Raw genomic sequence first — 21,974 nt, 5'->3', positions numbered from 1 at the left:
GCAGGGGATACATTCCAAGATCCTCAGTGGATGCCTGAAACTGTGGCTCATACCCAACCTTATACGTACTATGTTTTTCCTGTACATACATACCTATGATAAAGTTTAATCTATAAATTAGGCACAGCAAGAGAACAACCAAATTGCCAGTATCACTACTCTTGCATTTTGGGGCCATTATTAAGTAAAATAAGTGCTACTTGAACACAAGCACTTCAATATCATGACAGTCCATCTGATAACCGAAAGGGCTACTAAGTGACTAATGGGGAGAAGATGTCAGAACACATACAGAGTGGATATGCTGGGCAAAGCCATGGTTCATATCCCGGGTTGGATGGAGGGGGATGGCACAGGATTTCACCATGCTACTCAGAACGGCCAGCAATTCAAAACTTATGAATTGTTTACTTCTAGAGTTTTCGTGTAATATTTCCAGGCCATGACTGACTGGGAGTAACTGAATCCAGAGAAAGCAAAACCATGGTTAAGGGGGAACTACTGTAAACTGGAAACTCCTTCAGAGTAGAGAGGTTTTACCCAGCCGAATAAAAAGATCCTTGAGCTGAATTTTAGTCTCAATATCCAGGATAGTAGGAAAATTCTAAACTTAGCGAAGGCAATGAGGGAATGAGAATTAGCCATACCTAAAATGCACAAATATGTGTAAGATGCATATAGATATCAAGTACACATATATAAATGTGTCTGTATTTAGCACTCATGGGACTATATCTGCTTAATGAATTTAATTTGGAATCACAAAGCGAAAATTTTGTTAGACATGTTCTTTCACAAGTGACTTACTGTAAAGAAAAAACCCAAAATCTTTTGTGTTGTAAAAAATGAGCCATGGTCAGCTGCCTATAGTCTCCTGAGTTCTGATTCCTGATTCTTGATTGCTTCCATGACAACCATGTCATTTCACTGCCAGAATATCTTATAAACAGTTAAGATGAATGGAAATATATTCATGCTCTCCCGAAATTAATTGTTAAGAAATAAAAGGGAGACAGAGAGAACTACAGTTATTCATTTGGTGAGCTTCATTCTACGTGGATAAAGAAGACTTTCCTGGCTAAGCTCTCTCCACATGGATCAACTTTGATATGCTATTTATTCTTACTTAGAGGTTGCCTGTGTCATTCTCCAGTTGTTTCACAACTGGATGTCTTGCTTCTTTCAGTAGAATATTAACTCTTACAACTTTAGTCTTGTATTTATTCTTTTTTTATTGAGTTCTTGCTACGTGCCAGGCACTGGTACTCATGCCCGTGTTGTGATTAGATTTGATCTTTACAAAAATCATTTTAAGATGAGGAAACTGAGGCACCAAACAGTTAAACAATGAATGTATGTTTAATTAAAGAAGGAGATGGGTTTAAAATAAGCTCTAATAAGCTTTTTAACTCATTTTTTTTTCTTTTTTTTCTCATTTTTTACATTGCTTACTCTTTTCCTTCTTAGATGCTTCTTAAGGAATTTATCATATTCTATTACGTATTGTGATAAATTGTATTATTGTTCTCAACTCATTACCCTTCCCTGTATCCATGTCTTTTGTTCTTTGTAAGTCCTCCATTAAAGGCAGAGTTGATTTTCTCACCCCCATTAATGTTGAGCTTCACTGTGTGACTTCTTTTGCCAATGCAATATGGGATAAGTGGCAATGTGTCCAGAGCCTAGTCTTTAAGAGGCATTGGAGGTCTTTGCTTGCCCCTCTTATGCATCTGCCATCAGCATGAGAAGAGCATTCTTTGGCTTGCACATTGGATCAGGGAGGATGAGAGACACTTGGAACAAACCTTGATGCAATCTATCACCTTGTGTCAAGACAAGCAAAGAGCAAGCTAAGTCAGATTACACCTGCCTAGGCAACCTACAGACAAGTAAGCAAGAATAAACTATTGTTATAGGTCACTGAGTTTTGGAGTGGTTTGTTACCCAGTGTTACTGTGGCAATAGTAACCAATACACTCAAGATTATTCTTTGTGCTCATACCTAATTTCCTTTATGAGATAATATGAGTTGTTCAGAGTCCTCGTCAGTCTTCTCTTAGACCTCCGAAACAACTAATACAATGTCTTGCAGGGTGTGAGTGTCCAAACAATGTTGAATGAATAAATGTATATCTTCTTTTCTATTTCCCAAAGTGTGCTGCTATGTAAGGTTTGGTGCTTGGCAATTAAAAATACATGAATCTCATGTAAGCAAAGATTCTATAAGATAAAATAATTTTTACTGGTTTCTCTACTCATGGTATTTGTCACTGGAGGATCCTAAAGTTTTCCTACTTAAAATGTCAATTTTCCGAGAAGTGAATCGTTTCAAAATACCAGTGTGACCTCTTTAGAAAGGCAGCTTTGTATAGTGATAAGAACACAACTCAAGCACAGTTCTGTTACTATTGGGAATGCCAAGATGGGACAAATCCATTGACTTTTCTGAGCCCAAGTTCTCATATGGAAAGTAGGGATAATATTATTATTTCTCATGGAGTTTTTAATGCAGATTAGAATAACTGATATAGACAAATACCTACTTCTAATTTAAAAATTACTATTTATTGCACACCTACTTTGTGTAATAAGGCTTCTACTCATTACTCACAGTATAATCATAGCACATTGTTCCAAAACGTCAATTTTACTTGATCCTATATAATATATAATATTTTCATAAACTTTACAAATAAAAAAAACTATAAAGAAATTTTTCACATGCAGGTGAATTCGGGGCTGGATTTTCTCTGACTTTAAGAAGTTTGATTCCTTCTTTAGTAGTGTTTTGTGAATGTATTAGTCAGCTCAGGCTGCCGTAACAAAATACTACAGACTGGATGGCTTAAATAATTGACATTTATTTTCTCACAATTCTAAAGGCTAGAAGACCAAGGTCAAGGTACCAGCAGGACTGGTTTCTGGAAAGGCCACTCTTCTGGGCTTCTTGATATGTTCTCACCTGGTCTTTTATTTATGTACACACAATAAAGAGAGAGAGAGCAAGATCTCTGGTGTTTCTTCTTCTTCTTGCAAGGACACCAGTTCTATAGGATTAGGGTCCCACCCTAATGATTTAATTTAATCATAATTACTTCCTTAAAGATCCTATCTCCAAATACAGTCAAACTGGGGGTTAGGGCTTTAATGTATGATTTTTGGGAGGATGCAAGTCAGTCCATAAAAGTAAGCTATGGTGGTTTTTCGAATATGTCCAAAAATTCTTTGATACTTTTTTTTAATATTTATTGGAGTATAATTGCTTTACAATGGTGTGTTAGTTTCTGTTGTACAACAAAGTGAATCAGCTATAGGCATACACATATCCCCATATCCCCTCCCTCTTGCGTCTCCATCCCATCGTCCCTATCCCACCCCTCTAGGTGGTCACAAAGCATCAAGCTGATCTCTCTGTGCTATGCGGCTGCTTCCCACTAGCTATCTGTTTTACATTTGGTAGTGCATATATGCCAATGCCACCCTCTCACTTTGTCCCAGCTTACCCTTCCCCCTCCCTATGTCCTCAAGTCCATTCTCTACGTCTGTGTCTTTACCCCTGTCCTGCCCCTAGGTTCTTCAGAACCATTTTTTTTTTTAGATTCCATATATATGTGTTAGCATATGGTATTTGTTTTTCTCTTTCTGACTTACTTCACTCTAGGACAGACTCTAGGTTCATCCACCCCACTACAAATAACTCAATTTTGTTTCTTTTTATGGTTGAGTAATATTCCATTGTACATATGTGCCACATCTTCTTTATCCATTCATCTGGATGGACACTTAGGTTGCTTCCATGTCCTGGCTATTGTAAATAGACCTGCAGTGAACATTGTGGTACATGACTCTTTTTGAATTATGGTTTTCTCAGGGTATACGTCCAGTAGTGGGATTGCTGGGTCGTATGGTAGTTCTATTTTTAGTTTTTTAAGGAACCTCCATACAGTTCTCCATAGTGGCTGTATCAATTTACATTCCCACCAACAGTGCAAGAGGGTTCCCTTTTCTCCACACCCTCTCCAGCATTTACTGTTTGTAGATTTTTTGATGATGGCCATTCTGCCTGGTGTGAGGTGATACCTCATTGTAGTTTTGATTTGCATTTCTCTAATGATTTGTGATGTTGAGCATCCTTTCATGTGTTTGTTGGCAATCTGTATATCTTCTTTGGAGAAATGTCTGTTTAGGTCTTCTGCCCATTTTTGGATTGGGTTGTTTGTTTATTGGATATTGAGCTTCATGAGCTGCTTGTATATTTTGGAGATTGATCCTTTGTCGGTTGCTTCGTTTGCAAATATTTTCTCCCATTCTGAGGGTTGTCTTTTCATCTTGTTTATGTTTTCCTTTGCTGTGAAAAAGCTTTTAAGTTTCATTAGGTCCCATTTGTTTATTTTTGTTTTTATTTCCATTTCTCTAGGAGGTGGGTCAAAAAGGATCTTGCTGTGATTTATGTCATAGAGTGTTCCGCCTATGTTTTCCTCTAAGAGTTTTATAGTGTCCAGCCTTACATTTAGGTATTTAATCCATTTGGAGTTTATTTTTGTGTATGGTGTTAGGGAGTGTTCTAATTTCATTCTTTTACATGTAGCTGCCCAGTTTTCCCAGCTCCACTTATTGAAGAGGCTATTTTTTCTCCATTGTATACTCTTGCCTCCTTAGTCAAAGATAAAGTGACCATATGTGCATGGGTTTATCTCTGGGCTTTCCATCCTGTTCCTTTGATCTATATTTCTGTTTTTGTGCCAGTACCATACTGTCTTGATTACTGTAGCTTTGTAGTATAGTCTGAAGTCAGAGAGCCTGATTCCTTCATGATACTCCTCTTTTTAAGAGGTGATATTTAATTCCCCTCTTCTCGAGTGCAGTCTGGATTCATAACTTACTTCTAATGAATAAAATATGGCAGAACTGATGAGACATCCTTCCAAGAATAGGTTATAAAAAGGCTGCAGCTTCAACTTGCATGCTGTATCTTACTCTCACACTCTAGGTCTTACCCTCCTGGATCATTTGATCCAGGAGAAGCCAACTGCCATAGAGACCCACATAATGAAGAACAGAGGCCTCTAACCAAGAGCCAGTGAGGTACTAAAGCCTGCCAATTACCATATGAGTGAACCTGTAAGTGGATTCACCAGCCCCATTTAAACCTTGAGATAACTATAGCTACAGCTGACAGGTGACTGCAACCTCATAATTTCTAAGAAAGTTGTTCTAAGTACTGCCTGCTTTCTTTTTGCTCCTTACAGTAAAATGAGAGAGGAGAAAAATAAAGGAAAGGTCATTAAACTTTAAAGAACCAGGACCTGATGGTTTTGAGAAATCTCAGACATTCCAGATAGCAAACAATTCTAAAATTAAGCAATGGCTTCTCAGCAAAGCACATATACAGACTGTTGCCAGGAAAACTAGCCTAAAGGTGAAGCCAAGTGTGTGACTGTAAAATTATTTCATGAGGCCACGGAAAAAGTTACAACAGTGCCTTGGAGTTCCTTTTAATCAGACAAAAGACTCAATAAAGCTATCAACTGAGTGTCTTGCAGATCCTCTCAATCAAACAATAGGAGTGCTAAGGAATCTTAAGGGCATTGTCCTTCAGGAGTCTCAGCAGAATCCTATGCTAAAGGACTTATCTTGAGGAAACTGGAGGTGTGGCTTTTCTCTAATAGAGTGATCCTCTGTAAGATTCACATAAATAAGATTTATAGAAGAATTATATATGCAAAAACATTGCCAGCTTGAATTGAAAAGGACAAAAACAATAGAATATGAAAAGAAGGCTTTGGACCTCCAAAATTCTACTATCAGAAAGCAGGCTAAGAAAACTACTTAGCTGCAAATACATTCTATGTGTCAAAAAAAGGAAGGATGAGGGAGAACAAAAGGCCCAGATGGTGAAGCTGAGAGCCATGGAAAATTATTCCCAAACTCTGAGAACTTAGCAATAAATATCCAACAGTTGTCCAGCAGGATTTCACAATAGTTATGCACCAATGACATTTCGTGCCTATTTTTACTTGTTTGGATCAGGAAAGCTCAGAGTGGTTATCCTAAGTCTGCCCCAACACTACAGAGGTGTATGTACACTGTGTGTGTTGGCAGCAGATAATATATGCCTTTAGGTTCATAAGCAGAGGGAAACTGTACTCAAGGGGCCACAATTAGGGAATTTAATCCGAAGAACCTTATCTGCACCTTGACTCAATTTAGATGGTAAAATTCCAGGTTTTCAGCTGAGGCTGCAATAGCATGAGACTTTGGGGGGCTTTGATTTGGGGTACGTATTTTGTACGTGAGGTGAATGTAAATTGTATACTATGGAAGACTTGGTGGTTTTACAAATATATCCACAAATCCTTTGATACTTCATCTCTTTAAGAAGTGGAGCTTAATTCTCTTCTCCTTGAGTGTGGGCTTGTTGGGCTCTTTGGATGTCAGCAGCTTGTTTTTAATAAATAACATACAGCAAGAATGATGAGTTGTCACTTCTGAGATTAGGTTATAAAAAAGACTGTGGCTTCTGTGTTGGGTGTTTTTCTTGTTCTTGCGCTCTCATACTTTTCTTCTCAGATCACTCTTTCCTAGGGAAGACAGTTGCTATGGAGAGGACCACATGGCTAGGAACAGGCGTCTCATGGAATGGAAACCTTCAACAACCACATGAGTGAGCGTGGAAGCAGGTTTTCCAGCCTCAGTCGAGTCTCCAGATGACTGTAGCTGTGGCTGATGTCTGATTGCAATCTCATGAAAGTCCTTGGGCCAGAATCACCCAGCTAAGCTGCTCCAGATTCCTGACTCTCAGAAACTGTGTCATATAATAAATATTTATTGTTTTAAGCTGTTAAATGTAGGGTGTATTTTGTTATGCTGTAATAGATGACTAATATAGGGGAAATCTTAAAACAATCCTGTATAGGTAAATCTACTCATTCTATAGATAAAGCAGGTGAGGTATAAAAATTTTCCCAAACCACACAGCTAATAAATGGAAGGGTAAAGATTTGAATTCACATCTGTGTGTCTCAGAAGAAAAAAAAAAAAAAAAAAAGTAAGCTTTGTGTAAATAAAAATCAAAACATAAGGAAACCACAATCTTTTATAAAAATAATGTTTGGGCTGATTCAGAAATTCCAGTAATGACATACAAAACTACCATCTGCTTAAGGAGTAACTAAGGTGTTGGGCAGGCAGAGGAACGTGCAAGAGATGCTTAAATCTATACACCACAGGGGCCAGGACATCTGCTAAAAAAAAAAAAAAAAAGGTGAGCCATTCCTTCTCGATTCCAGCTTTCCCAATTATGTTAATTGTAACAGAACTTGGCTTCCTGGCAAAGCAGAGCTAGTGAGGCATTTGACACACTGTAGAATTTAAGTTCAAAAGTAAAATTGTTTAATGAATGCACACCCTACTCCTTATTCATTATGCAAAGTCAGGTTGCAGAGTTTTTCAATATGTGCTCTAATTCCCTTTAAGAAACGTGATTCCACATTCCTCATATTAGTGCAGGAGGAAAAAAAAATATTCTGCTGGAAGAGGCTTTGGGGTCAGTTAGAAATTCTCTGCTCTGTTTTCAAAAGGAAAATATAATCCCCTTTTCTCAGCTATTGTGTTTTCTTCTGGTGAGGGTTGATGGCTGTAAAACACAGCACCTCCCCTTCAACTTTTCCATATAACTTGATTAGACAGGAATAATCTCTTATGCTTTCATGCACAAATTTAGGAGTGACCCAGAACAAACGAGTTTCCTTCATCACCATAGCAACCAGGACTATGGAAAAATGCCACTCACTAGGCTATGCAAGTCAGATTTCATTCCTTTGATGTTAATTAACAAATTGCTTTCAGAAAATCAATGAGTTCCCCTGTTCCCCTCTAAATGTCTGTGATATATTTTTTAATATTTCCTAAAGTGATGCAGTGTCAGAATGGATGGGAGAGATGGGGAGCAAAACAGAACGCTACCTTTTCCTGGTATAACACTTTGGTGATTAGGAACGCAATAGTGCATCGGGCCAGGAGTATCCACTTGGACCTACTGGGCATTGAGACACAAACCTAAATTTATGTTTTCCTACTATACAAGTTCCCCTCCTCTTAGAAGATGGTGACTGTTTCCTTTGCAGAAACAACAAAAAAAAGGTATGTGTATGTGTTTGTGTGTGTGTGCTAAACAAAAGGGCTGTCACAAACAAAAGTTGTAGAAACCTATATTTACATTCCTCTATTCTCCTAATCTGCTCCTGGGAAAGGAAAATTTCTCAAGGACAATTTGGTGGTTTTTACCAAAACTCTTTAAGTACGCTTTCTCTCAGAAATATGGCTCCCAGAGAATTATCAGAAGGAGATATATACTCAGAGAAGGGTATATAGATAAATGTACATAAACAGTCTTCACAGTGATATTTATAATAAATTTTTAAAGTTAGAAACATTCTAAATGACAATGAGGGGTGAAACTGATCTAAAATGTGTTTTTAGAGAATTTAACAGGGTTCATAAAATTTTAAGTGAAAAGAGCAGGTTGAAAAACAGATTGCTGAGGTGATACATTAAAAAAATAAATAAGTCTCCAAGCAAAAGTTTCAGAAATTTGGCAAAAGAATAAATAAACCTCACATGAAGGGTTTTCTGTGTGTGTGTCTTCCTGAGGTTTGCAGCTATTTTACTGAACGTATGTGGTGGGATATAAAACGATTTTGACAGAAATATATGAAAGATCTAGTTACATGTAATAGGTCCTCAGCCAGATGTGTACCTATCTTTTTTACTAGATGACAAAAGTTTATTCAAAGATATCATATCACTGGTCCCAAGAAGTCTCACCATTCTATTCATTGTAATATGGTGTGAGAGAACAATTCCAAGAAGGTATACTATGAAGTGGCTTAATTAAGTGATTGATAAAAGGATTAAAAACTGAGTTTCCAACATACTGAGTCTTACAAAAAAACTAATTATTAAAAACCTTTATCTCCTTGTAAGTAATAAAAATAATTTCTAGATAAAAGGATATAAGGGTCAGAAAAAGATGCACAAATGTGATCAGCTCCAGAATTAAACCTGAAAAACTTTATCAAATAAAATTCATGAAGAACAATTACTGTCAAGATATTTTGACCAGCAGAACTATTTCATTCAAAGAAAGACCAATATGTAAAACTAACTGAAATACAGTTTATACTGTTGGAAGAGCCAGATGAGTCATCTGAAGCCCACCCACTTTATTCTATGAACAACAGTTTGCAAACCACTATTGCAGAAGACAGCTTCTATGGTTCTACCCTGTCCATTCTTGCCCTCCTCTTATCAGAGAGTTTGGGACTATGTCAGGATATCTAGGCTCTTGCAACAATAGCCACAGCCTCTGCAACACTAACAAGTGATTAACCACTTCGCGCCTCAGTTTTCTTGGCTGTAAAATGAGAGATTGGATTAGATTATTTCTATATATGGAAGGCAGCCTCCGAAATGGCTCCTAAGGATCCACCCTCTTGGTATTCATACCCTGGGTAAATCCCTCTCTTTAATTCCCTCTCTTTGAGCATGGGCTGTGCCTCGTAATTCACTTCTAATAAACAGAGTAAGCTGAATTGGGATAAACTGAAAGTGACAGGATGAAACTTCTGACATTATGGTACAAAGACTGTGATCTCTCTCTCCCCCCCCCCACTAACCCCCCATCCTCACCCCAATCTTTTTCTCTCTTGGAAGGAAACTTCTGAAGTTGTGAAGAGCCCTATGAAGAGGTCCACATGGTGAGTGAGCTTGAAAGTGAATCCTCCCAAAGTCAAGGCTTGGGATGACTGTAGCCTTGATTGCAGCCTAGTGAGAGACTGGAACCGGAGGACAAGCTAAATGTGCCTGGATTCTTGACCCACAGAATTTTAAGGTGTTATATGCTTGTAGTTTTAATGTGTAAAGTTTTGGGGGTAATGCTACACAGAAACAGATAACTACACACAGAAGATAATGTTTTCTTCTGTTTCTCTGGTTCTTTTCTTTAAACAGGTGTTTAAAGAGCATTTGTGGTTACCTATGAATCCAAAGTCAAGTCTGATAGTTTAAAAAACAGTTTACCCTGATTTTGAATTTTTAATCACCTTTGGAAAACCCAGTTCTCCTGGTTTTAGCCCTCATCCTCTTTAGATGCCGAAATGAACTATAGATACTGAGCTTGCCTCAAAATCACAGACACTCCCCACTCCTTCTTCTGGCCTTTACCATATCTGTGACAGAAGAAGGTGACAGTTCATCTTAGGGATCCCATCAATAGAACTGCTAATGAGCAGTTGCATTCAGCTTTGAGGAGGAACCATTCTTTCCTCTTAAAAAGCATAAGTGCAGGGCTTCCCTGGTGGCTCAGTGGTTGAGAATCTGCCTGCCAATGCAGGGGACACGGGTTCGAGCCCTGGTCTGGGAAGATCCCACATGCCGCGGAGCGACTAGGCCCGTGAGCCACAATTGCTGAGCCTGTGCATCTGGAGCCTGTGCTCCGCAACAAGAGAGGCCGCGATAGTGAGAGGCCTGCGCACCGCGATGAAGAGTGGCCCCCGCTTGCCGCAACTGGAGAAAGCCCTCGCACAGAAACGAAGACCCAACACAGCCAAAAATAGATAAATAAATAAATAATTAATTTAAAAAAAAAAAAGCGTAAGTGCAAAGGCCCTTTAAAAGTTAAACTGCTTAGGAAATTTTTTGCCAAATTGAATTGTATTATCTTAAAGAGAAGCCATTTTCACTCTACTACCTTAAGTATCTTAAAACTCATAATTTGGTTCCACTCATCATAATTGATTGGGTCTTTGTGAATTATCCGTCAAAATAAATTCCCTATCCATGCTTTACTTTATATAATCTCTTATTGCTAAGAGATTACATTTTAATTTGTAGCCTATTAGCTAATTTATTACTTATGCTACCCCACTCCTTCAACCCCCCACCCTCAAATTATATAATCTCCTTGAAGAAAAATGCTATACTTTCTCCATCTTTACAAAATAAGACAATAAGCATCCAAGAGGTATTCAGACTACAAATGACGGGATTATTATTTTGTAGATTTCTTAGTGCCAATTACTATGCTGCCCTAAGAGGCATTCGATTACTATTTGTTAAATAAAATAACAATCTAATATTAAACACAGTAGATTATCCCTCTCCCAAAAATTTCAGTCTCACTCCCACCTGCAAATAAAGTTTAACTGTTCCAACTTTTTTGTTTTTTTAGAAATCCTAGTTAGAGCAACTAGCACATAACAAAACAACTCCAGTACATGAGGCGGAAATTTCCTAACAAAACAGGTAATAAACAATACCAATATAACTACAAAAAACTCAGTTTTCTTTCATCATGTCCTGAAATGTGCCACTGAGTGCTCCTTCCTGGGACCAGACACAGTTTGGTCTGTTCACTGAATATTAATATTCATATTAGGGGGCAGATGAAAAGACCCTCTATGTAGATCAATGTGAAACTGGAGGTGCTTATGCAAAGTCAGTTGTCTTGGAGCCACCGTGACTGCATTTGATCTGTAAGTGTGGAAAACACGAAGCCAGTTTTACTGCCTCCAGCTGACAGGCCTGCTCTTTGGAAAAACTGAATGGTTAAAGAGAGTTGGGAAGAGTCTTGACATTATATGATAGTGTCAGAAAAAACCAGGAAGTCACATTAGCATGTGAACCAGAGTCACCTAGCACCTATTTTTGATTAGAGATTAGATGATGGAATTGACAGGTTCAAGATCAATTATGAAGTTGTGCATTAGAATGCCACCACAAATGAGAAAAGCTAACATGAAGCTCCCTTCTTGAGTGTATTTCGGAGGCCTGATTTCTCTAAAGCAAATGTGAAAAACCCGAAGTCTACTATCTAGCATAGCATCTTTATTACCATAACCTATTTTCTTATGAGGAAGCATTAGAGTTTCCAAGAGTAGATACTTTATGAAACCACACATCTTAATTCCAAATATAAGACAAGATTTAAGAGATTATTACTTAATTCTCCTTACATTGTCTGGGAGGGTTTTTGGTTTTTTTTTGTTTTTCTCAAAAGACAATTCTTAAATTATAAGCTGCTATGACAATTATTTAAAATCACTTAGCTGCATATGAAGCCAAATATTAGAATGTATCCAAAATGAGCAGTCCCCAGTCCTTGCTGTCCATTCATCACCTGGGGAGTTTTCAAAAAAGAGATTCCTCAGATCATACTGAATGAGAAAGTTTAGGGCTAGGAACCAGAAACAGGTATTTCTAAAAGGTAAAGAATTCATTAAAAGATATACCCAGGCATCCCGGGGAAAGAGAGAGAGAATTCAGTGCTTGAATTTATGCTTCTGTCCAAAGGAATATATGACCTCACTTCTGCTCCTTGATAGTCAGTCACTGTTTTTCACTTTTAGACCGTGTCTCCATTTTCTAATATACACTCCTCCATCCTTACTTTCTGGAGCACACGATGCTCAAGGTGATGACGCTTCCTTCCTTCCAAGCACTGGAAGGGCTCGGTTCCTCTGGGTTCCTGAGCAATCCATGGTCTGAGGGATCTGAGACTCTGCTGGATTTCTCCCTGGCAAATTTCCCTTCTCTTCTGCAGTCCCTTAAGGGAAGAGTTGTAAGGAAGTTTCCAGTGAATGAAATCTGTTTACCAAGCTTATCTGTAAACTTCTCTGTTATGTGCATCAATTTAGCTTTCTCTGGGTACTGTTAGATTAACTAAATGGCTAATCCCCAAAATCGGAGAGTGACTTTCTGTCAACATGCTTGTTGAGAGACTATTCCCTGTTTCTGCACGTTTTATATCCATTCTTTTTCTAGACTATAGTTTTCAAAGATGTTTGTGTAGCAAACAGCATTAGAAGATAGAGATCCTATCTTTCCCAGGGGTCAGAGGGCAGATTTGCCTCCTGATCAGGATAATAAAGATAATATCTCCCCTCCAGGTAAAGGTTAGGAAGTTTCAACTCTTCGTAAAATTGGGGGATTTCGAAGCTTCGGATTCCTCAGCTGTGGCGCAAGCACACTGTGGGTGACATCCCCCTAGGCCATCCCACATCACCCTGATAGGACTTGGGGTCAAGAAGAACAAATGGGAGCATGAAGCCCTTGCCTCCTGCTGTCCCACAAGTCATAAAGTTATTTTGTTCTGAGCCAGGAGTCTTGTGAGCCAGGGCCCATGGAATAGTCACAGGCTAACTTGTTCATGTAACAGGGCAAACTCACAGATTTTCACAGCTCTTTAGAGCGCTTATTAAGTCCCTGGACTCTACTAGACACCATGTCACTGAGTCCCAGTTCTACCACTTACTTGCTACAAGATTCACTAGCTACGCCACATACTAGCTATGTCACTAATAATGGTACTTCCTAGCTGTGGGACCTTGGCAGTAACAAGAGCAATAATAACAATAACAACCACAGTAACAGTAACTGATAGGATTGTAGTGGTAACTAATAATAGCTAATACTTATCAATTGTCCTTTAGACACTGTGCGGAGTGCTTTGTATAACTTAGCTCATTCAACCACAGATGCCATATAAACTAAGAATATCAAATGCTATCAGAATTTTCTCTCTCAGCATTATCATGAAGATCAAAAGGAAATATTGATAGTGTAGTACATTGGGAGCTGTAAACATAAATCCACAGTACTTCTATTTTCTTCTCTTTATTCACCTGGATCTCACACCAGGCCCTTCTATCTCCATCTTTGCATATGCTGTGTCATCTGTCTGAAACATTTTTCCCTTTGTTCTTCTGCAGGCTCCTCTTGGTCCTGCATGATTCAGCTCAAAGAAGCATTGTAAGGGGAACAGACTGTTCCCTCGAAACACGTTTCCTTCGTGAGCCAAGACATAATGTCTTTTGGCCTGCTGGGTGGAGTAAGTACGCACCCATTTCTCCTACCCCATTTCTCATTTATGTTCAGGGGAGGCAGAGGGACTTAACTCTGTGGTAAGAGGAGAAGTGCTCCTGCACATTCATTTTCCTCTTGAGGCTCTCTCTGAAGCTACTCACCTACCGCCCACACCTATAGCCTTCTCTGCCAGATGAGCCAGCCTGGGGAGTGCTGCCCCAGCCGGCCGTGGTCTGGGTCCTCTGCCAGAGACCAGGGGAATAATGAGTTCATTTGGGCAGGCAAGCGGGGCTGGGGGCTGGGAGAAACCCCTGTTGGCCCCTCAGTCTAAGTCACACTCTCCAATCCAGCTCTACTGTAATGAAGTTGACAATCTTCTTGCTATCTCACTTCCTAGATTTACTTCTCAACTGGTTTGGAAGCCAAAGGGGAAAAGGGAGTGAATAACTGGCATTTCCTGAAAAAATCCACCCCAGCTTCCCCTACCTCCCTTAGCAATATTCTTAGAGAACAATTCGGGCACTCATTGTCCTGTTTACCTGCCTGATTTTTCATGCAAGTGAGCCAGGGGTACAACCAGTTGGTGTCCGTATGCTCAGTACTAGCAGTATTTGCTACACAGGACATAGCACTGTGTACTATTTTGAGGATGTGGTTAGGTACTCAGTAAATGAAAGAACATAAGCAACCCCCAAAGATTCTAGCTCCTTCTTAGTTCGTCTTTGCAGCAGTAACACTGGAATGTCTGCCCCATTCCAGATCATGGATAATACTTGATAGGTCTGCACCCAAAGAGCAGAACAAGAACATCACATTTAGCTAGGAAGACTCAATGTTTTTCTGCGTTCCTCTTCCACAAATGGCAAGTCATCAGGATGAGATTTCAGAACGTCAAACACTCTTTGGCTTCCAGGCCGTGTCAGAATAGTAAAAAAAAAAAAAACAACAACAAAACCAAAAAACATGAAAATCAATCTCTCACCAGTGATGTTGCATTTTATATCAAAAGATTTCAGAATCATTTAAAAAAATGGAAACAAGGAACAATTCTTATCTCTCCAAGGACATCATCACCCACCAAAACAATGAAGACATGGACAAAGGAGGGCACGCTTCAAGATGCTCCTGACAGTTTGTGGTAATTACATGTCCTGCCCTTCTGGTTTCTTTCCTCTAAGGCTGGAGCTATGCTCTTACACAAGTTACTGAAAATATGGAAGTGGGCCTTGGTGCTCAGAGCTTCACACTAAGCATTTATCCCTCAACTTGGAAGAGTAAGACAGAGACTCCTTAAGTCCTAAGGTAATTTGTGATTACAGTTTCCAAGTTACACTTTGACAGTGTTAAGTCTTAATTTTTAGCTACCATTTATTTATTAAGTTTTTCACCTATAGCATCTCATTTAATCCTCATAACCACCAAAGGAGGAGATAATATTATCAACATTTTACAGATGGAAATGGAGCTTTGATAACTTGCCCAAGTTCAGGTAGCCAGTAGAGGAGCCAGGATTAAAACCCATATTTTGCTGATCCCCATGGCCAAACTGCCTCTCCTTGGCTAATGTTTGAAGAGTGAGCCAACCCACGTGCAACCTTTGAGGAGTGCATCTTGGTAGATGCCTTGAATTTGTTAGTTGAGAAACTGTTTCAACAATTTCAGCTAACATCAATCATGTGTACTATTTGTCCAAAGAAGTGAGATCACACGGGATAGTAGGAAAGTGTATATAGGTTCTGTGACCTGACAGCCCTGTGTTTGAATGACCTAAAGCAAATAACTTCCTCTCAGGAAACTGGAGTTGTTTCAGCTATAAAAAAGAGAATAACAATAGCATCTCGTTTATAGGGTTTCTATGAATATTAAAGACAATGAAGAATTTAGAAAAACGATTGGTCCCCAGAAAGTTATTGACAGATGTCAGAAATTAAACTGTGTGTTTTAAATGAAGAAATTCCACTGTAATTCTAGTGGTTTCTATATAAACTTTCCTACAGATGCATGTTTGTTTGTTTTTCTTAAACAATATCTCATCTGGTAAAAATACATCAGACCGAAGATGATAAATTTTAAAAGACAAGAAATTTCATGGAAATTTATATAGACTGTTGCCTCAAAGTTCAGACTAACTGAACTCCTCACTGATGTACAGAGAAAAACCACGATATCCAAGCTCACGACTTCCCAAATGGTAGCCCTGGAATATTACTATGGATTCCAGAAAGTGTAACTTGCTTCTAGCATTGTAATTTGAAGAGCGAACAGCTCCTAACCTTGTTGATTAGCTGCTGTTGAGGGTTGAAACTGGCCATGGAGAAGGAGGAAAAAAAAAATCTTTTCTTAAAGGCTCAAAAAAAATATCCTGACACATGGAGACTAGCACACTTGTTATTCCACCAGATTTCTCCACACCTGCATGCATATAACACATCCTTTTAAAAATTCACTAACAACATTTGAAATTGGATTCATTTTAACATGGAAAAAAAATACTAAGAAAACTGCTAGTTACCGATGGCCAAAAAGGAAGACTTTTCCATACAAGGAACAATTTCTGGAGTTCTGTGAAAAGCTAATTTTGTCCTTCTTCTTCTTTTATTTATATTACAGATATTTTGCAAGTTCCGTAAGACTCCATCCCACACAAGATAGTGAATCTAAGCGTCACAGAAGACTGAATTTCCTCAGTATTTCACAGTTACCAAAACACCTGTGCTAAATACTTTTCTGTGTATCAGCTGTGAAAACTCACTGTTCAATAGCCCTCCAAATTTCTCATTTATTACCCATGGGGGGCAGATCCTGGGTGCCCCACAATGGGTTATCGTTAAACACTTGGAAGAATAGTGTTTCAAGAGCTTCATAATGGATTAAAAAAAAAAAAAAAAAAGACCAGCAAATTTCACCTACACTTCTTTTAGACACCGGCTTCTACCTCTTCTGAGATGCTGCCTTATCTGGAAATTAATTAAGCAGAAACTAGATGGGCACAAATACCATAACATTCTGAAGCTTAATTAGCAAATGCTTTTTAACTTCACAACAGGTCCTAGCCTTGTTGGTTACTTTGTTTCTTAAAAGAGGAGAAAGCCAAGCGGTATTATTCTTTGCTTCCTTTCAGAGAGGAAACAAGCATGGAAATTTAAAAATAGATCAAGGGATGCTCAGAGGGCAGCTCCCTAGCAACCTGGGCCGCATTGCTGATATGCTAACAGGAGTGGCCTGCATTTTGCCAGGTATGTCAGCAAGCCACTCCCACTGATAGCAAAGCCATGGAGGGAACACAAATGCGTGCAGCCAGGGAGAGGACACACACACTGGTGCCAGATATTCCTTCAAGTCGCAGGCAGTCTGATCACAAGGGAGGCCAACGACTGTGCTGGGCAAGTTTCTCAATTGCCTTCCCTAGTGAGGCTTCCTGCCCATCCCCAGGGGTCAAGCAGAGAGGCTGGAGGTGGGAGAACTCTTGGTCATCAAAGACCCATGAGAAGAGAAATCATTTCTGAAAATGACTGCTGTTGGACAGTCATGCCTTTTCTTTATTAAATAACTAGGGAGAAAATGAAAAGATGGAATGTTTATTGATAGTCTTTGTGCCTGATGCCGTGGAGCTTGTTTTTGAGGCTCTGATGTGAAGGGGGAAAAAAAAAAATTCCTGCATGGCATATAGTGCAGAGTACAGGCGCCCTAGTGCACACTGTGAAAATATCATAGAAAAATATGACATCAAATTGTCTGCCTACGATGATACCATTTCTTATTAAAATAAAAAGAAGAAAGGTATAGAGACTAACAATGCTTTTCCTTTTCTTACTCAGGCTTCATATAAGGAAAGTTACCTGGTTTTTCAAGATGTTAAAACACGTCCTTGTGTCAAAAATGGAATAATTAAGCATTCAACGCCAGCCCCTTAACCAGATGTGCCCCCTTCCACTTTTTTTTTTTTTTTTTTTTTTGGCTTGCTTGTTCAAAATGCTTTTCGAAGGAAAATGTCAAGCAAATTACTTTTACTCCATATTTTTCCTTTCTCCCTCCCTCTCTTTTAAGACAGCAGTCTCAAATCGTTGGCCATTCACTATTTTTTGCATAGACAAATATTTTTGTCTTCGACTTTTTTTAAATAGGGAAAAATGTGGCAACAAAAAGGTAAAAGGAGAAACATAATGAACTTTCATGTTTCTCTCACCAAGACTGAGGATTAAAACCTTACAAATGCTGTTGAAGTTCATTCCTTTTTCACACACTAAGAGGTAACCACCATTCTCCAGAATTTGGTACCTATCATTCCCAAGCATTTCTTTATACCTTCATTCTATATGCACCTATCTGTAAACAACATTGTTTGTCATGTTTCCAAATTTTTTTATGTATTGTTATATTGTACAACTTGGTTTTTTAAATTCTACAACTTGTTCTTTTTAAAAAAAGCCTCCAAATTGCATTTTTGCGATTTATCCATGTTAGTACATTTGTTTTCATTTCATATACTATCTACTTGAATGAATAAAATACAATTTTATTAAATTGTATTTTACTCTCATACACTCTTTTCAAGTATGAGACTCAGTTTCCATTTTTCATACAATTATAAGCAATGCTGGTGCTATCATTTTTCATCATGTATAAAGATAAATTGTTATCTGCTCAGAACAAATATGTCTAAGACATATGTTGTCACCTTCCCATATATTCTATGCAAACTATGATGCTGCCTTAAAAAAAAAATTAAAATGTACTGAACTCTTATTAGGTATGAAAACTGTGCTCTGTGTTTTATATAATATACCTCTCATTGTAATAGTCTGAAGTAAGTAATTTTATCTCCATTTTACAGAAACAGAAACTGGCATTCAGAGAATGGAAGTAACTGGCAAACATAGAGCTGGCTTGATCTTCAAACACAGAGCTGTCTGACTCTGAAAGCTATGCTCTACACCACCATCCTCTACTGCTGCCCATGCACAGAAAACTCATTCCATTGGCCTCCCAAGCTTTTAACTTGAGCAGTCTTCCCAACAGAAATCTGTTGAGCATGAATCCAACAAATTCTTATTCAAATGCGCATTATATATATTTAAAACTGCACCAAATGATATACACATGAAAAACAGAAAAGGGTGAGATAAGCATGAAATGTTATATTATTTAATTAATGGTCCAAAACATTATGCGCTTTCTAAAATATATTAATAATAGTTATCTATGTTGCATAGATTAGTATTATTTTGACAGCTAGGCAGTTTATCGCTTTTATGTTTGATTAGAAGTTTAAGAATGAGGAAATGGGGACTTCCCTGGCAGTCCAGTGGTTGGGACTTCGCCTTCGTGTGCAGGGGATGCGAGTTCGATCTCTGGTTGAGGGGCTGGGATCCCACATGCCTCACAGCCAAAAAAAAAAAAACCAAAAAAAACCCCATAAAACAGAGGCAATATTGTAACAAAATTCAATAGAGACTTTAAAAATGGTCCATGTAAAAAAGAAAAAAACTCTTATAAAAAAAAGAATGAGGAAATGGTTATATATGATGTTAGGAAAACAAAGGTATACATTGTGGATTGACTCCTTCATATCTATTCTATTTGTTGTTTGATCCTGTATTTGAATCTAGAAGTATAAGAATATCATCATCATCATCATGTTTTTAAATATATTTTTAGTGAGGGCAAAGTGACTGAATATGCACTTTGTGTTATAATGATTCACAGTTCTGATTTCAAGTTCAGTTTGATTTTTTGTCCTAACATGTGTTCTTAATCATTGTCATTGATAAAAAGGAAACCTCACAAATCACTGACATTGCTTACTAAATCATGATATTCATTTTTCAATCTTATCCACCAATTATGTAAGGGTATCTTTTTGGCTTAAATGCAGCTCATAAATTTCAATCTTCTTTAATGTCATTCAGCTATTCTTGCAAACTAGTCATAAAGTGTTATTTTTATTATAATGTAAGAGATTAGTTACAACTCCAGCTTAAAAATACTATTTAGGGACTTCCCTGGTGGCACAGTAGTTGGGAATCCGCCTGCCAATGCAGGGGACACAGGTTCAAGCCCTCGTCTGGGAAGATCCCACATGCCACGGAGCAACGAAGCCCGTGTGCCACAACTACTGAGCCTGTGCTCTAGAGCCCGTGAGCCACAACTACTGAGCCCACACGCCTAGAGCCCATGCTCCGCAACAAGAGAGGCCACCACAATGAGAAGTCCACGCACCGCAATGAAGAGTGGCCCCTGCTCATCACAACTAGAGAAAGCCTGCGCACAGCAACAAAGACCCAACTAAGCCAAAAATAAATAAATTAAAAATAAATTTATAAAAAAAGATAATAAAAATAAAAATACTATTTCGAGGGTTTTAAAATAGGTTTGAAAATGCCATTTCCAAACTTTTAACTGCTCAGACATGACTCTTTTGTTGTTGTTGCTGTTGTTGTTTTTTTTTTTAATGTGACACACATTGTTTCTGGCAATGGAATTGCCTTTCAATGTAAACTTTTCCAAACATCGTATTTCAAAATGCTTTCCCAGAGTATAAGTTTTTAAAAATATGCACTTCTTTCACACTCACTGTGAAAATGTTACCAAAGAGACTGTTTAAGTGTGCCTTCTTAAAATATACATTTACTAATTAGCACACTAACACCTAACTCGTCTTTGAGTTCAATAACACTTTTAAGAACAGCTGTTTCCTATTTATTGACAGCAGACCAGATAAGACATTGTCCTGGATGTTACACAATGCGGGGTTTAAATGCTAACTCTGCCACTTGCTATCTGAATTATCCTAAGAAATTTACTTCACCTCTCTTGAGTGTCAGTTTAATATATCTATAAAATATGAATAAAAACAGCATCTACCCACATAGGTTGGGTGGCAAATGTGTGATTAGTTAATGCATGTGGTGTTTAATACAATGCTTGGCACATATAAGGACCTGATGAATTTTAGCTCTTTGTATTATTATTTCATGGGTAACACGAAATACTTTTTGTCACTTGGAAACCTAAGAGATAGTAGCAAACATCTAAGTGCAGGGATCCATTTTTCAGTATTAGCAATCTTATTCCGCAAGTAAGAAGACATTGCTTTACAGACTGAGTCATCCCTTTTGGAAGCAGAATATTGTCATCACAGAACAAAAAGTACCAAGTCACTGGGGAAAAAAAGAACAGCCACAGTTACCATTCACAGTTTGTTAAAGGAACTGCTGCCCTCATTTACTAATATATTAATAAATGGTTAATTAAATTCCTCTTTCATTTGGTGATGCTATATTCCATTGACCTTTTCCAGTTCTATGGCTGATAGTGCTAAAAACAATGTGTTTCAAAGACAATAAAGAGGCATAGGATGCACACAAGGTTATAAATGAGCATGTATACACGTGGTTTAATTTTAGAGGAATGGGACGCTTCTTAAGTAGAATTTCTCTCTCTTGCCAGCTAACATGCCCGAAATTCTACTATTGGATTTTATCATTTCAGCCCTTCTGTTCTTCAACAAATCACCATCTTAAGAGACATAATAGCGTTTTCAGCCAAAGCTTTAATAAAATGAAATCACTTATCATCTTATTGGCTTAGAAAAAAGGTAACATGACCTTATAGAAATGGGTAAGAAGAGGAGAGAGGTGCCAGGAAAGGCAAGCAATATTACAAGGGAGCATATTTCTAACTGTATCCACCTTTCCATTTAGGAAAACATAAGAAGGCTACCAGTAATGACTTAGATCTTGGATACCCTAAACTCTTTGCTTCAGTTTCTTCTTAAGAAGAAATATTACCTAAAACATCTATTAAAGTGCACCATGGTCCCCAGAGGCCCAAATGTACTCTGCATCCCCTAGAACAGAGCAACTTTAAATTTTTTTGGACAGCCACCTATGTAGAATTTAAATAATAATAAACTGTTTTACGAAATGATTTATTTCTTTTGCTTTGATTGAGAGTCGAGACTATCTTGATGAACAGGATACTACCCGCCCCTTTTTCTAACTAAGTGTATAGCATATTATAGTTTTGTTTAAAAGTAACACTTGTCGGTTCACACACACACAAATAACACGCCATAATCATAGTTTAGTTCTTCGCTAAAAGTACTTACT

Source organism: Balaenoptera acutorostrata, chromosome 2, assembly GCF_949987535.1.
Source record: "Balaenoptera acutorostrata chromosome 2, mBalAcu1.1, whole genome shotgun sequence".
Classification (NCBI taxonomy): Eukaryota; Metazoa; Chordata; class Mammalia; order Artiodactyla; family Balaenopteridae; genus Balaenoptera; species Balaenoptera acutorostrata.
The sequence above is the reverse complement of the archived record's forward strand: the minus strand, read 5'-3'. Positions refer to the sequence as shown.